The sequence below is a fragment of the Macaca thibetana genome, chromosome 7 (assembly GCF_024542745.1).
Source record: "Macaca thibetana thibetana isolate TM-01 chromosome 7, ASM2454274v1, whole genome shotgun sequence".
Taxonomy (NCBI): Eukaryota; Metazoa; Chordata; class Mammalia; order Primates; family Cercopithecidae; genus Macaca; species Macaca thibetana.
The window spans coordinates 18,061,126-18,074,254 of record NC_065584.1 but is presented as its reverse complement, the minus strand read 5'-3'; the positions used below and the strand labels follow the sequence as shown (position 1 = coordinate 18,074,254).

The 13,129-nt window shown below is 45.0% G+C and overlaps 2 protein-coding genes and 1 long non-coding RNA gene across 18 annotated transcripts in view; 2 read left to right on the top strand and 1 right to left on the bottom strand.

Moving 5' to 3' along the window:
• Positions 1-13,129, top strand: part of PSMC1 (proteasome 26S subunit, ATPase 1) — a 1,015,066-nt gene that overhangs the window by 295,993 nt on the left and 705,944 nt on the right. The gene's annotated exons all lie outside the window — the stretch shown is intronic.
• FOXN3 (forkhead box N3) overlaps positions 1-13,129 on the bottom strand; it is a 467,440-nt gene that overhangs the window by 403,265 nt on the left and 51,046 nt on the right. The window lies entirely within an intron of this gene.
• On the top strand, positions 10,838-11,476 carry LOC126959719 (uncharacterized). Of its 8 annotated transcripts, none has more exons than XR_007727621.1 (5): positions 10,838-10,927; positions 10,994-11,061; positions 11,160-11,192; positions 11,259-11,375; positions 11,409-11,476. It is a non-coding gene; the product is annotated as an uncharacterized LOC126959719 (long non-coding RNA). The 8 variants fall into 8 exon arrangements; XR_007727619.1 differs by having other exon boundaries at positions 11,127-11,177; positions 11,277-11,375; XR_007727623.1 differs by having other exon boundaries at positions 11,127-11,192; positions 11,292-11,375.

Below are 13,129 nucleotides of genomic sequence, written 5' to 3'. Positions count from 1 at the left end.
ATGTGGAGGAGAGAATGAATAAATGAATGAATGCACCAACTGCTAGGAAGGTGTAAAGGGAGGAGCCTCCTAGGAGGGCAAAGAATGTACCCAAAGGAAGAGAAGGGTCACAAGTCATGTGGGCCTGCCACGTTTTGGCTACTGACAAGGAATGCCTGTGGGTTCAACCTAAGATATTGATTCCTAAGCCGACTCCGGCCTATCCCTGGCAATCTGGTCTCTGGTCTACCAGAGAAGGGCTGTGGGATGGAAAGCGCCCTGCTGATTTGGGAAAGGGATGGGAAGATCTGTATTCTGCTCTACATTGTGGGGTAACAGAGCAAGGGAGCCAAAGGTACGGATGATGGGGGCAAAAACAGAAAGAGGCAAAACAGAAAGAGCTGCCCTGAGCACCTGGGGTACAGACAGACACCGGAGCCTGTGGGGCGGGAAAGAACGTGGGGAGTGTGGCAGTAGTTTAGTTATCGAAGCTGTGGTTTAGTACCCTGTGCTATTAACAAATGGGATTGGAGCTTAGATCCAAAACCCAGTGATGGTCACCCAGCTCTTGACTGTCCTCAAGGCCAGTGTGGCCAGAACATGGGATGAGCGATATTTCATAAACCTGAACTCACACCTTTAGCAAAAGGTGCCGATTTCATCCTTTGGTTAGTACATTAGTTGGTTCATTTCCCCTCAAGACTAGTCCTTTCCATAGAAAGATAAGAAAAACTCTTCTCCCAGTTCCCACTCTTATTGGGGAGTTAGTATATTCTAGGTTTCATGAACATGTCAGGATGGTTCAGAGATTGCCTTATAGTCTGATGGAACTCCTGTCCCATACATAAGGTGGTGAGATGTGCCAATTCAGCATGATCCTTGAACAGGGGATCATTCCAAGGCAATCTAACGGAGCTCTTGCAGACATCTAATAGCACCACTACTGGTTTCAGCCAGCCAGCCCCAGGAGCTGGTCCATATCCTGAACTACGGCTTCACCTGGCCTGGTTAGCTGTGGACAAGGCCTATTGGTGGGGCTTCGGCAGGAGAATTGCTCGCTGGGGTGTGGCAGAAGCTGAAGGCACAGGTTCTGTTGCAAGCATCAGAAGGAGGTTTCTGACATCACACAGAGAAGAGGTGGGTCTCGTGTTATGCAAGAATGAGGTACCAAAGGTGGGGCATGGTGGCTCACGACTGTAATCTCAGCACTTTGGGAGGCTGAAGCGGGTAGATCACTTGAGGCCAGAAGTTTGAGAACAGCATGGCCAACATGGCAAAACCCCATCTCTAGTAAAAACACAAAAATTAGCTGGGCATGGTGGTGCATGCCTGTAATCCCAGCTACTCGGGAAGCTGAGGCAGGAGAATCACTTGAATCGGGGAAGCGGAGGTTGCAGTGAGCTGAGATCATGCCACTGCACCCCAGCCTGGGCGACAGGGCGAGATTCTGTCTCAAAGCAAACAAACAAAAAAAGAATTAGGTACTAAAGCCAATACATAAGGCAAAGAAGCAAATACAGACAAAACTACTTTAAAATTTAAAAATTACTTTAAAATATGGTAACCTTACAGATGTAAAAATTCACAACGTGTAGTCACGGATGGGGCACTGAAGATGGGTTTTAAAGACTCATTTGTACTTCTCCAGACAACTCCTGTCTAGCTAGCTAGCTATTTTAGCCAGAAGCACAAAAGGTAGGGTAGCAAAAATACAAGTGGTAGTGCAGGCAAAACATAGTATGAAGTCAGAAAACAGAATGGCCTGGACATGATGACTGAACCACAAAATGGGTCATCCAGGAATGTAATGGTGCAGACATCGAAGGTGACAGGCAGACAGTCTGCTGGGACAAGCAGGACCCCACCTGTGGGGCAGGTATTAAGAAGCAGGCTCTCCTGGGTGGATGGGGAATGGCTGAGCACAGGACCGTCGTTTCCAGGGTTCTCAGCCAGGTAAACAAGACAGCAGTTTAGGGTTCAAAAACAAGGTAAAAATCTGGGTACCAGTCTGGAAAATCAACAGGAAGAACTGAGACTCAAGGTCAAGGCTGGACTAGGTGATGAGGATTCTAGGATCGAACTCCTTGAACAATGCCTTAGGTCAAGATAAGTCCAAGGCCTTGGGCAGGCCCCAGCCCTCAGGGAAGGTGGTGCAGTGAGGAGAGATGCCACGTTCTGGAGCTCAGACCCAGCCATGCCAGAGGTGAGCAAGGAGCAGGCTGAGTACATTGTTGTCTCAGCTGCCGCAGGCTCACAGCTGGAAGGTCAGGGTGACAGTGGCCAGGTGGGCCTCGGGGCTGATGGTTATTAGCTGACTGAGATGCTTAGTGCATCTCGTGTGACGCACTCACATTTGAGCACACTTAGGCTTCTTTTTTTTTTTTTTTTTTTTCTGAAACAGAGTCTCGCTCTGTCGCCCAGGCTGGAGTGCCGTGGTGCAATCTTGGCTCACTGCAACCTCCACCTCCTGGATTCAAGCAATACTCCTGCCTCAGCCTCCTGAGTAGCTGGGGTTACAAGCACACACCACCACGCCCGGCTAATTTTTGTATTTTTAGTAGACACGGGGTTTCAGCATGTTGGTCAGGCTGGTCTCAAACTCCTGACCGCGTGATCCACCCACCTCGGCCTCCCAAAGTACTGGGATTACACGCGTGAGCCACCACACCTGGCCACTTAGGCTTCTTAACATGAAACGTCTTCTGATTTACCACCTCACATTCTTGCCCACCCTTTCTGGAACACACAGCACTACCTAAGAAAAGTGCAGAAACCAAGTCATAGGACTCTTTTTTTTTTTTTTTAAAAAAAAAAAAAACATGATGTAGCAGAACTTCTGCAAGCAGGCCAGATGCAGTGGCTCACACTGGTAATCCCAGCACTTTACTTTGGGAGGCCAAAGTGGGAGGATCACTTGAGCTTAGGAGTTCAAGACCAGCCTGGGCAATACAGTGAGACACTGCTCCCACCAACTCTATAAAAAATACAAAAATGTGCCAGATGTTGTGGCATGTGCCTGTAGTTACATGTGCCTGTAGTTACTTGCCTCAGCTACTTGGAAGGCTGAGCTGGGAGGATTTATTGAACCCAGGAGGTTGTGGCTACAGTGAGCTATGATCACCACTGCACTCCAGCCTCGGTGGCAGAGCAAGATTTCATCTCTAAAAAATGTAGCAAATAAATAAAATTTTAAATAAAGAAAGAACTTCTTTGTAAAAATAGTATGCAGAAGCAAAGCTCCTCCAAACACTGAGTGGAGGGTGTCAGGGAGGTTTAACCGACTCAGTTTGACAGGCTGAACAGGAAGCCTGGCTGGGGAGGCCTCAGGAAACTTACAGTCATGCAGGAAAGTGAAGGGGAACCAGGCAAAATCTTCACATGGCAACACGAGAGAGAGAAGGAGGGACTGCTACACAGTTTTAAATAACCTGATCTTGTGGGAACTCATTCACTATCATGAGAACAGCAAGAGGGAAATTTGCCCCCACGATCCAATAACCTCTACCAGGTCCCTCCCACAACACTGGGGATTATAATTCAACATGAGATTTGGGTGGGGACACAGAGACAAACCATATCATGAACACAGGTAAGGGACTGGCCAGGCTGCGGCCATGTGCAGCTCCTGGATACAGGGATGGCCAGAGAACACGGAGGCCACCCCCTCACAGGGACTATCTGCCCTAGATGCAAGGATGGGGAACTATACCCCATCCCTAAGTTACCTACAGAACTCAGTGGTGACGCAGAAGCTCTGGACAGCAAACACCTACCCCTGGATAAACTGGCTTTACAAACAGTAGTGTATCTTGTCACTAATTTTAGAATTGACTCCACAGCCAGTTTACAAATCTGAGTCTCATTTCTTTACAATGGCCTATCGCTATGGACCAAAAATTAATGTAACCCAACAACTATTACCTGCTCCCCAAAGATTTAGGCTCTGTTATCCCTGAGGATATTCAAAAGAAAAGTACAATAAAATGTGTACTATGGGGCCAGTTACTGGCATAAGCACTTTATACACATTCACGTGTCTTGCAGAGGAGGTCACTGACATCCTCAAGGAATCTACCAGTCAGTAAACAAGCTGACACTGGAGACCAGGTCTCCCTTTGGTAACTCTGCTTTGTGGCATCTAGATATAGCCCCAGGAGAGGTGCTCCAGGTTATTTAAAAAGGTAGCAATTGCCACACTCATTTCTGGACCAATTGGAAAGGACGCTGGCAGTCAAGAACAGGTAAGGGAGTTTGGGTGCCTTCTGGTAAAGCCTCAGCTGAGATGACTGGGAATACAGAACGGCTTCTACCTGGAGCAGAAGACGGAGCTCCATGCAGCCCTGGAGAGGAAGTAAAAGAAGATGGCTGGTGGGCATCGCCAAGGGGTGGCCTCTGTGATAAAAGCGTGAGGCATCATGGTGGCCTCAGGACACCTTCGAAGGCAGTACTTTGTTTGTTTGTTTGGAGATGGAGTTTCATTCTTCTTGCTCAGGCTGGAGTGCAATAGTGCAATCTCAGCTCACTGCAAATTCCACCTCCTGGGTTGAAGCAATTCTCCTGCCTCAGCCTCCCAAGTAGCTGGGATCACAGGCATGCACCACCATGCCCAGCTAATTTTTTGTATTTAGTAGAGACGGGGTTTCACCATGTTGGTCAGGCTGGTCTCAAACTCCTGACTTCAGGTGCTCCACCTGCCTTGGCCTCCCAAAGTGCTGGGATTACAGGCGTGAGTCACTGCGCCTGGTGAGTACTTAGTTTCACAGACATTAGGGAAATATGGTAGCAGAGGAGGGAGGTCTTCCGAAAATAACTTGAAAAAGACTTATATGTACAATAGTGAGCAGTGGCATTTATGAGAAAGATGGTCTATAAACATTACTATTGCCGGGGCTTTACCTTTAGGTTGGTGTGATCCTGAAGGAAGGAACTGCGTGTGTAGGAAAAGGAGTTCCAGGGGGATTATGTTAATTACAATCATATCAAAATAACCTGACTCTTTCTCCTCTCCCTGTAGCTGTATCTAGGAAGTAGGAGTTTAACATTTCCCCATTCAACCTCTTACCAGAAAACTAGCCCTAAATAAACATCGCTAATTTTGCCGCCACATCACTAATTCTTGACAAAATTACCCAAATCATATGTGCTAGGAAGAAAATCAGTTGTCAACAGATTTTGAGCATCCATGCTGTTCTAGGCATCGTATTGGTATATGAAGAGAAAAGAAATATATTAGCTCCCAAAGGGACTTTTTATCTTTATATCCACGTAGAAAATAGGGATGGGTAGACTTGGACTTGGTGAGGAAAATGTACGAGTAAGTGATATCCAAAGTCAAAAGGAATTCAACAACTTTGCTAATATCGAACGGTCCACAGTTGGCAAATTTGGGTATGTGTGTACACAGATTGTGCCAAGTCTTTTAAGCAACACACTAAAATTTTACTTCCAAGTTGTCATCTGCAGGGTTTTTCCATTTCTTCTTATTTATCCACTTTTTTTTTTGTCTTTTAGACAGAGTCTTGCTCTGTCGCCCAGGCTGGAGTGCAGTGGCACAATCTTGGCTCACAGCAACCTCCGCCTCCCAGGTTCAAGCAATTCTCGTGTCTCCATGTCTCAAGTAGCTGGGATTACAGGTGTGCACCACCACGCCCAGCTAATTTTTGTATTTTCAGTAGAGATGGGGTTTCACCATGTTGGCCAGGCTGGTCTTGAACTCCTGACCTCAAATGATCCACCTGCCTCAGCATCCCAAAGTGCTAGGATTACAGGTGTGAGCCACCGTGCCCAGCGTATCCACTATTATTTACCCAGCTACTCTATACGGGATGGTGGAACAGAACACTGTACCAGAAACTGCCCCACAATGTGTAGAACAATTCTGGCCTCATGGAGTCCTTCAACGGGTTATTATAAGAACATCACACAAACCTTGATGCTGTCAAAACTATGCTCAATTAAACTAATAGAAGATACTCCATTTCAAAACATACCCAGGTTACATTCTCATGAGGAGGTATCAAAAGAAAATGAATTTGTGCCACTTTTGAATGATGACATCTGTGTTACCACAGCAATTCACCTATCAAACTAATTTAGGTTTAGAGCCAAAATCAACACTGCTGTCAGAGAGTTTATTTCTATTCATTTAAGAACCTCTAGGTTAAAGAGTGGTCAGTGAGAATTTTAATGTCTTGGGAAAAGAGAGAAAAATGAGAGTCTAAGTACTGCACACAGTAACAAGAATGGGACTTTCAGTTTACCCAGCAAATAGACCAAGCAGCTAGGATCAGGTTCTATCCTGTCCATTGAAGAGATGCCAGAATGCAATCTCTGTCTTAAAGGGGCTTACTGTCCTATCTGCAAAGACATTGACAACGCAGATGTCACAATGATGACAGCTAACTATTACTGTTGACTTTCTATAAGCCAGACTGTCCTATGTGCTTTACTAAATTAATCCTCACCAAGTACTATCCCAATTTTACAGTGAGTACATAAAGGTACATTAAGTAACACATATTTGAATAGTACTTCTCATAGATGAGTTGCAAATAAATATGATATTCTATCTCATCTGATTCTCACAACCACAGTGAGGCAGACAGTATCCCAAGTGTCCCACAGCCATACAGAATGGCAGTGGTGGAACCATGATGGAAGACAGGTCTTGTGGCTGTTAATCCACTTCTTCTATAGATGGCACTAAAAGGCAGGCCTATGAGCTCCAAACAAGATACAGACAGAGAATTCTATAGACCTTCGCTCAGGAGGAGATCACTTCCTGTTTGGGTTGCGCAGGCTGCATCCACAAAGAAGGGTAATGCACGCAAGCCTTTGAGGAGTAGGTGTGTTCAGATGGGCAGAAAGAGAAGGGGATGCCACTTGAGACAGCAAGAGGAGCCAGAGCAAAGTATGGAGGGGGCAAGTATGAGGGACATTTGGGCATCAGAAAACAGATCTGTTTGTTTGAGGGAGGGTCAGTGGGGCAACTGCAGGAGATAATGACAGCAGGAAATGGCATGCCATTGTAGATTTTGCCCAGCATGATAGGGTGGGAGAAATTATCATGGTAAAGCTTTCCAGGTGATTTTTTTTTTTTTTTTTTTTTTTTTTTTTTTTTTTTGAGATAGAGTCTCACTCTATCCCCGCCGGCTGGAGTACAGTGGCTCAATCTCAGCTCACTGCAACCTCTACATCCCGGGTTCAGGCAATTCTCCTGCCTCAGTCTCCCAAAGAGCTGGGATTACAAGCGCCCACCACCACATCCAGCTAAATTTTTTTGTATTTTTTTTTAGTAGAGATGAGGTTTCACCATGTTGGCCAGGCTGGTTTCGAACTCCTGACCTCAAGTAATCCACCCGCCTCGGCCTCCCAAAGTGCTATGACTACAGGCATGGGCGACCCTGCCTGGCCCAGAAGGTGAGTTTTAAATGAGGGGATAGTGAAAAACTAATCGTTAAGGAGAAAGAATCGTTGTGATTGGTAAATACATTATAGAATAAATAATATAGAGTAATCCAAATTATAATTATAGAACATATATAAAAATATAAAAATAAATAGAATCAACCCTCCAAATTGAAGGGCTTTAATGCTTTAGGTAGAACCCAGAGAATCTCTACAAATAAATGTCCGCAACTCAAATCTCATCTCTGAATTCTAACTTTACTTTTTCTTTTTTATGGTTAATCCTCAGATTGACTCACATGCTCTCCTTGTGTGCTAAAAGTGAAAGCTACATATCATCGTCATTAATAATACATGGACGGGACTCAGGTTCCTCACTTGATGGGAAAAGCATAAAGACACAGCAAGCTCTGAAAGTACGGTTGAAGGTGGTAATGATTCACTGCAGTTTAAAGTCTCCAAAAACCCTCCATGGAAAAACCTTACCCAGCCTCACCTGGTATGCACTGAATTGTGTTCCCCTAAAAAGATCTGCTGGAAGTCTTAACTCTTGGAACCTCAGAATGTGACCTTATTTTGGAAACAGGATCTTGCAGCTGCAATTAGTTAAGATGAGGTCATCCTGGAATAAGGTGGGCCCTAAATCCAATATTATGATGTCCTTATAAGAAAAGAAGATGGCGGCGGCTCACACCTGTAATCCCAATACTTTAGGAGGCCTTGACGGGTGGATCACCTGAGGTCAGAAGTTCGAGACCAGCCTGGCCATCATGACAAGACCCCCGTCTCTACTAAAAACACACAATTAGCTGGGTGTGATGGTGCACGCCAGTAATCCCAGCTACTCGAGAGGCTGAGGCAGGAGGATTGCTTGAACCCAGGAGGCGGACGTTGCAATGAGCCAAGATCGCACCACTGCACTCCAGCCTGGGTGACAGAAGGAGAGCTCATCTCAAAAAAAAAAAAAAAAAAAAAGGAGAAGAGAGATCAACAGAGAGACACAAGGAGAACACCCCATGATGATGGAAGCAGAGACTGGGGTTGTGCTACCACAAGCCAAGAAACGCCCAGAATTGCCAGCAACCCCAGAAGCCAAGAGAAAGGCATGGAACAGATCCCCTCCTGGAGGCTTCCGGCTACACAGCTCTGCCAACACCTTGATTTTGACTTCCTGCTTCCAGAACTTGTGAGGGAATAAGTTTCTGTTGCTTTCCCACCCAGTTTGTGGTACTTTTGTTATGGCAACCCAGAAAAACGAATCCACTGGCTTCATGCCCACTTTTAAGAGGTAGGACAGAAAAGGAAAAACACAGGCTCACCCAGGACCTGGGAGATGTGCTCGAGTTCCAGGCTCCCTTCTGCAACCCCTGCCCAGGTGAAGCTCTCTGGGCCCGCCGTCCTCATCTTTGACATGAAGTGTTTGGGCTGGATTTTTAAGGCCATTTTTAGCTTTAAAACTTTAGGATTCTATCACATCATAGCCAAAATAGGCATTTGGTCTCATATCTACGGAAGGAGAAATGGAAAAAAGGAAACCACTTTCAAACTCCAGAACCCTATGCTCACAAGTAGAAGTCAAGGAGAAAGTGGAAAGAAAGAGTAATTAGTGGTGGTGGTTGCATTTACCATATGCCACATAATCATTCCATCTTCACGTCAAATCTGGCCTGCAGCCCTCATGCCTTAGCAACTTAATCCAAAGAGACGCTGGGAGCTGCCAAATGCAGAAAATTAATACGAGGGATGCAAGGAGAATCTCTGCGACTACGTTTTATTTCTCTAACCTGCTCGTGTCAAGGTCATTTCGCCCCGGAAATATAAAACCTGCTGTGTGGAGAAGGGGTAAAAGAAAGAAAAGAAAGCCTGGCAGTTAAGCTGTCCCTGTGTCCCTTGCCCCAGAATATCACTTACTTTTCACCTCACATAATTCCTGGCCGGTGGACTCCTCGGAACCGCTAGAAACTGATGATTAGTAAAACAAATCCCATGAGTAAAGACCAACAAGAAATTCCTGTAAAAACCTCACCCATACACACTGTACTATTTTACCTTTTTTTCAAAAGTAAATTGTGGCTGTCAAATGACACCCTTTCATTACTGTCACTGACTCTTTTAAGAATGGCTAATCAGAAAAGCCTACAGAGGTATTTAATCAGATTTTTTTTTTCTTCAAATGACCTAATGTTTTGGTATAAAACTGCTGCCAGCTCACACTGGGTAGAAATTTAGCATTGTCAGCATTTAATTATTATTTTATCATGGATTTCTTTACTTTCCTACAGGGAAGAAATAACTTAATTTTTTTTAAAAAAAAGTGCAGCAAGTGCTTAGCTTTTAAAATCACAAGATGTTGGCTTCATTATTGTGCTTTGTCAAAAATTACTAGCTCAGGACATGGGACATATCACAGAAATGCACTTTAGGTTAATAAGTGGTACTGCCATCACTGGCTTCAATCTTCCAGGACACGGAAACTGGGAAGTGAAAATTATGTTCATTGTGTTGGTTTTCGGGAAATGAGATTATTCTAGACTCATTCACGTTTGTGTGTCATAGCAGCTACATATTCTCCTGCCCCTAGGACACCTGGGTGAAGCCTGTGGCTTTACCATTCCCTCCTCCTCATCCTCTTCCTCCTACCCCTACCCTCTCCTCCTCTTCCCACGTCTTCCTCCTCCTCCCACTCCATCTTCTTTCTTCTCCACCTCCCCATCCCCTACTCCCTTCCCTCTCCTCCTCCTCCTCTACCTCCTCTTACTTCCACCCCCTCCTCCTCTTCCTCACCCTCCTTCCCCTACCCTCTCCTTCTCCTCCCCTCTTCCTCCTCCTCCTCCCTTTTTTCCTCTAAGGTGGGAATAAGAGAGTGGGGAGGAAAAAAGGAGGAAAAATGGAAAAGAAAAAAAATGACAGGTGTCGATGTGTGACCTCTAGGCAACTGACCCAAGGTTACAAGTATATGGCAATAATGGTGGCACAAGGACCAGACATCTAGGTGCATTCCCAAAAACTAGTTACTCTTTCATTTTTTCCTCATCATTCAGCTAAAATCTCTTTTTGGAAAAATAGCTATTTCATCATCAACACCACAAAACCCCCAACCCTTCATCTGCCTCTCTTCCCGTTTAACCAGTTCCTTTTTCCTTGCTTTAGAGTTGAGCTCTGAATAAGCTGGAAATGTTTGGTGCAGACAAGTCAGCAACAATTCTTTCTCGAGCATCTACTGCAAGCAGATAATTGTGCTCACTCCTGAGGGTAAGATGGGGTATAAACCTAGGTACAAAGTGGTACTAAGGCAAGACTGTACAAGGTACAAAGCGATATTAAGGGAAGACTGTACAAGGTACAAGTGGTGTACTAAGGGAATATTATACTAGGTACAAAGTGGTACTAAGGCAAGACTGTACTAGGTACAAAGTGGTACTAAGAGAAGATTGTACTAGGTACAAAGTGGTGTACTAAGGGAATATTATACTAGGTACAAAGTGGTACTAAGGCAAGACTGTACTAGGTACAAAGTGGTACTAAGGGAAGATTGTACTAGGTACAAAGTGGTACTAAGGCAAGACTGTACTAGGTACAAAGTGGTACTAAGGGAAGATTATACTAGGTACAAAGTGGTACTAAGAGAAGATTGTACTAGGTACAAAGTGGTGTACTAAGGGAATATTGTACTAGGTACAAAGTGGTACTAAGGCAAGACTGTACTAGGTACAAAGTGTATTAAGGGAATATTGTACTAGGTACAAAGTGGTACTAAGGTAAGAGTGTACTAGGTACAAAGTGGTACTAAGGTAAGAGTGTACTAGGTACAAAGTGGTACTAAGGGAAGACTGTACTAGATACAAAGTGGTAGTAAGGGAATACTGTACTAGGTACAAAGTGGTACTAAGGGAAGACTGTACTAGGTACAAAGTGGTACTAAGGGAAGACTGTACTAGGTACAAAGTGGCATTAAGGGAATATTGTACTAGGTACAAAGTGGTACTAAGGTAAGACTGTACTAGGTACAAAGTGGTACTAAGGGAAGACTGTACTAGGTACAAAGTGGTACCAAGGGTCTGTACTAGGTACAAAGTGGTACTAAGGGAAGCTTATTTATTGGCACATGATACAATTAATGCGTGGCAAGGACAAGGAAGGTTACAGTTACTTATCAGCTTCAAAGGTGTTTTGTGCCACCAAACAAATCTCGTTGATTTCAAAGAGAACTTGAGACTTCTCCTCAAAACCTATCCTCCCCCAAAACCTATCCTCTCGCTGCCCCCCCAAATTCCTCCCATCTTAGTAATTGTTACCTCCTAAATGTCAGCATCTGAGGACCTTTGTTGCCCTCCCCTCTTCCGTTCTAATCCACTAGAAAGTTCTCTACATTGTCACCACTTCTGTACTTCACTTTAGTCCGGGGACTTCACTCACCTGGTCTCTGTGACTGCACTGCTGCCACCTGTGAACCATTCTGCATGAAACAGCAGAAGGGATGCTCTGAATAGAAACCTGACCATGCCACTCTCATGCTTGAAACTGGCCAATGGTTTCCCATGAGAGCTAGAATAAACCTAACCTCCTCCCTGCCCCTGACCACCTCCCCGCACATCCATGCCACACTCTGCCTCACAGTCGCTCCCTCCACCAGCCCCAGGGTCTTTGCACGTGCTCTGCCCTCAGCAGGGAAGCCCTTTCCACCATGTGCACAATGAACTCCTTCGGGAATTTTAGGACCCTTTGTAAATGTCAGCTCCTCAGGGCTGGCCCCTAACATTTGTGTCCTTTATTGCTTCTTATCACAATTTGCAATTGTTCCACTTGTCTGTTTACTTGCTAATTATACAGAAATTCCTTGCTGGCAAGGGCCCCCTCTGGCCTTCTTACTGCCAACAACTAGCATAATGTTTGGCACAAATGAGAAATTCAGTTATTTTTCACAATGAATAAATAAAATGCTTATTTACTTCCCAAAAAAGTCTATGTCACAGGCGGAAGCTCCTATATGTATTTCCACATGGTTTGGATCATGGATGGTTTGGCCCTTTCTTAAATAAACTTCAAGTTGAGTTATGATTATGTTTAAAAGGTGCCATTTCCACTATCCTACCCAGATTACCCACTGACAGCAGAAGGGCAAAATGCATGGAGGGTAAGGGTGTGTGTCCATCTAAGAGTCAGGGAAAGTATTTAATATGTAGGTAGCGGAAAGCCATGGTGACCCTGGGTGAGCAGTGGGCTATAACAAGTCCTCCCAGGAAGATCTCAGCCCAGCTCTGCTGAGCTGCAGCTGTGGCCTGCCTTCTATTTCCATCTCCTAAAGGAAACGCTGCTTCCTCCACGAGGTGGCTGTGCGTTCACACTGACCACTGTATACTGAACCAACTTAAAATGTATGGCTACTTTAGAGGTCTACCTAGACACACCACTGACATAGAGTGTCAACCTCAAAGACACTTTCATGCCACCAGAAAATCTTGATCATGACAAATCAATCCAACATCTATTTGTTGAGGCCAGACGTTGCTCTGGGCAATGGAGAATGACAGCTAAAATGAAAAACTAGCTGCTGCCTTTAAGGGACTTACAGACCAGAGTGAGAGGAGTTATCTAAACAGCATCTATACATCTATGGCCTCAGATCCGTGCCTGCCAAAGGGCACCATCATCAATACCTGATGAGGACCCATCACCCTGACTCCTCTTACCACCCAGGGAGCTATCCACAAGGAACAAGGGCCTAAAAGGAAACTCAATTTAA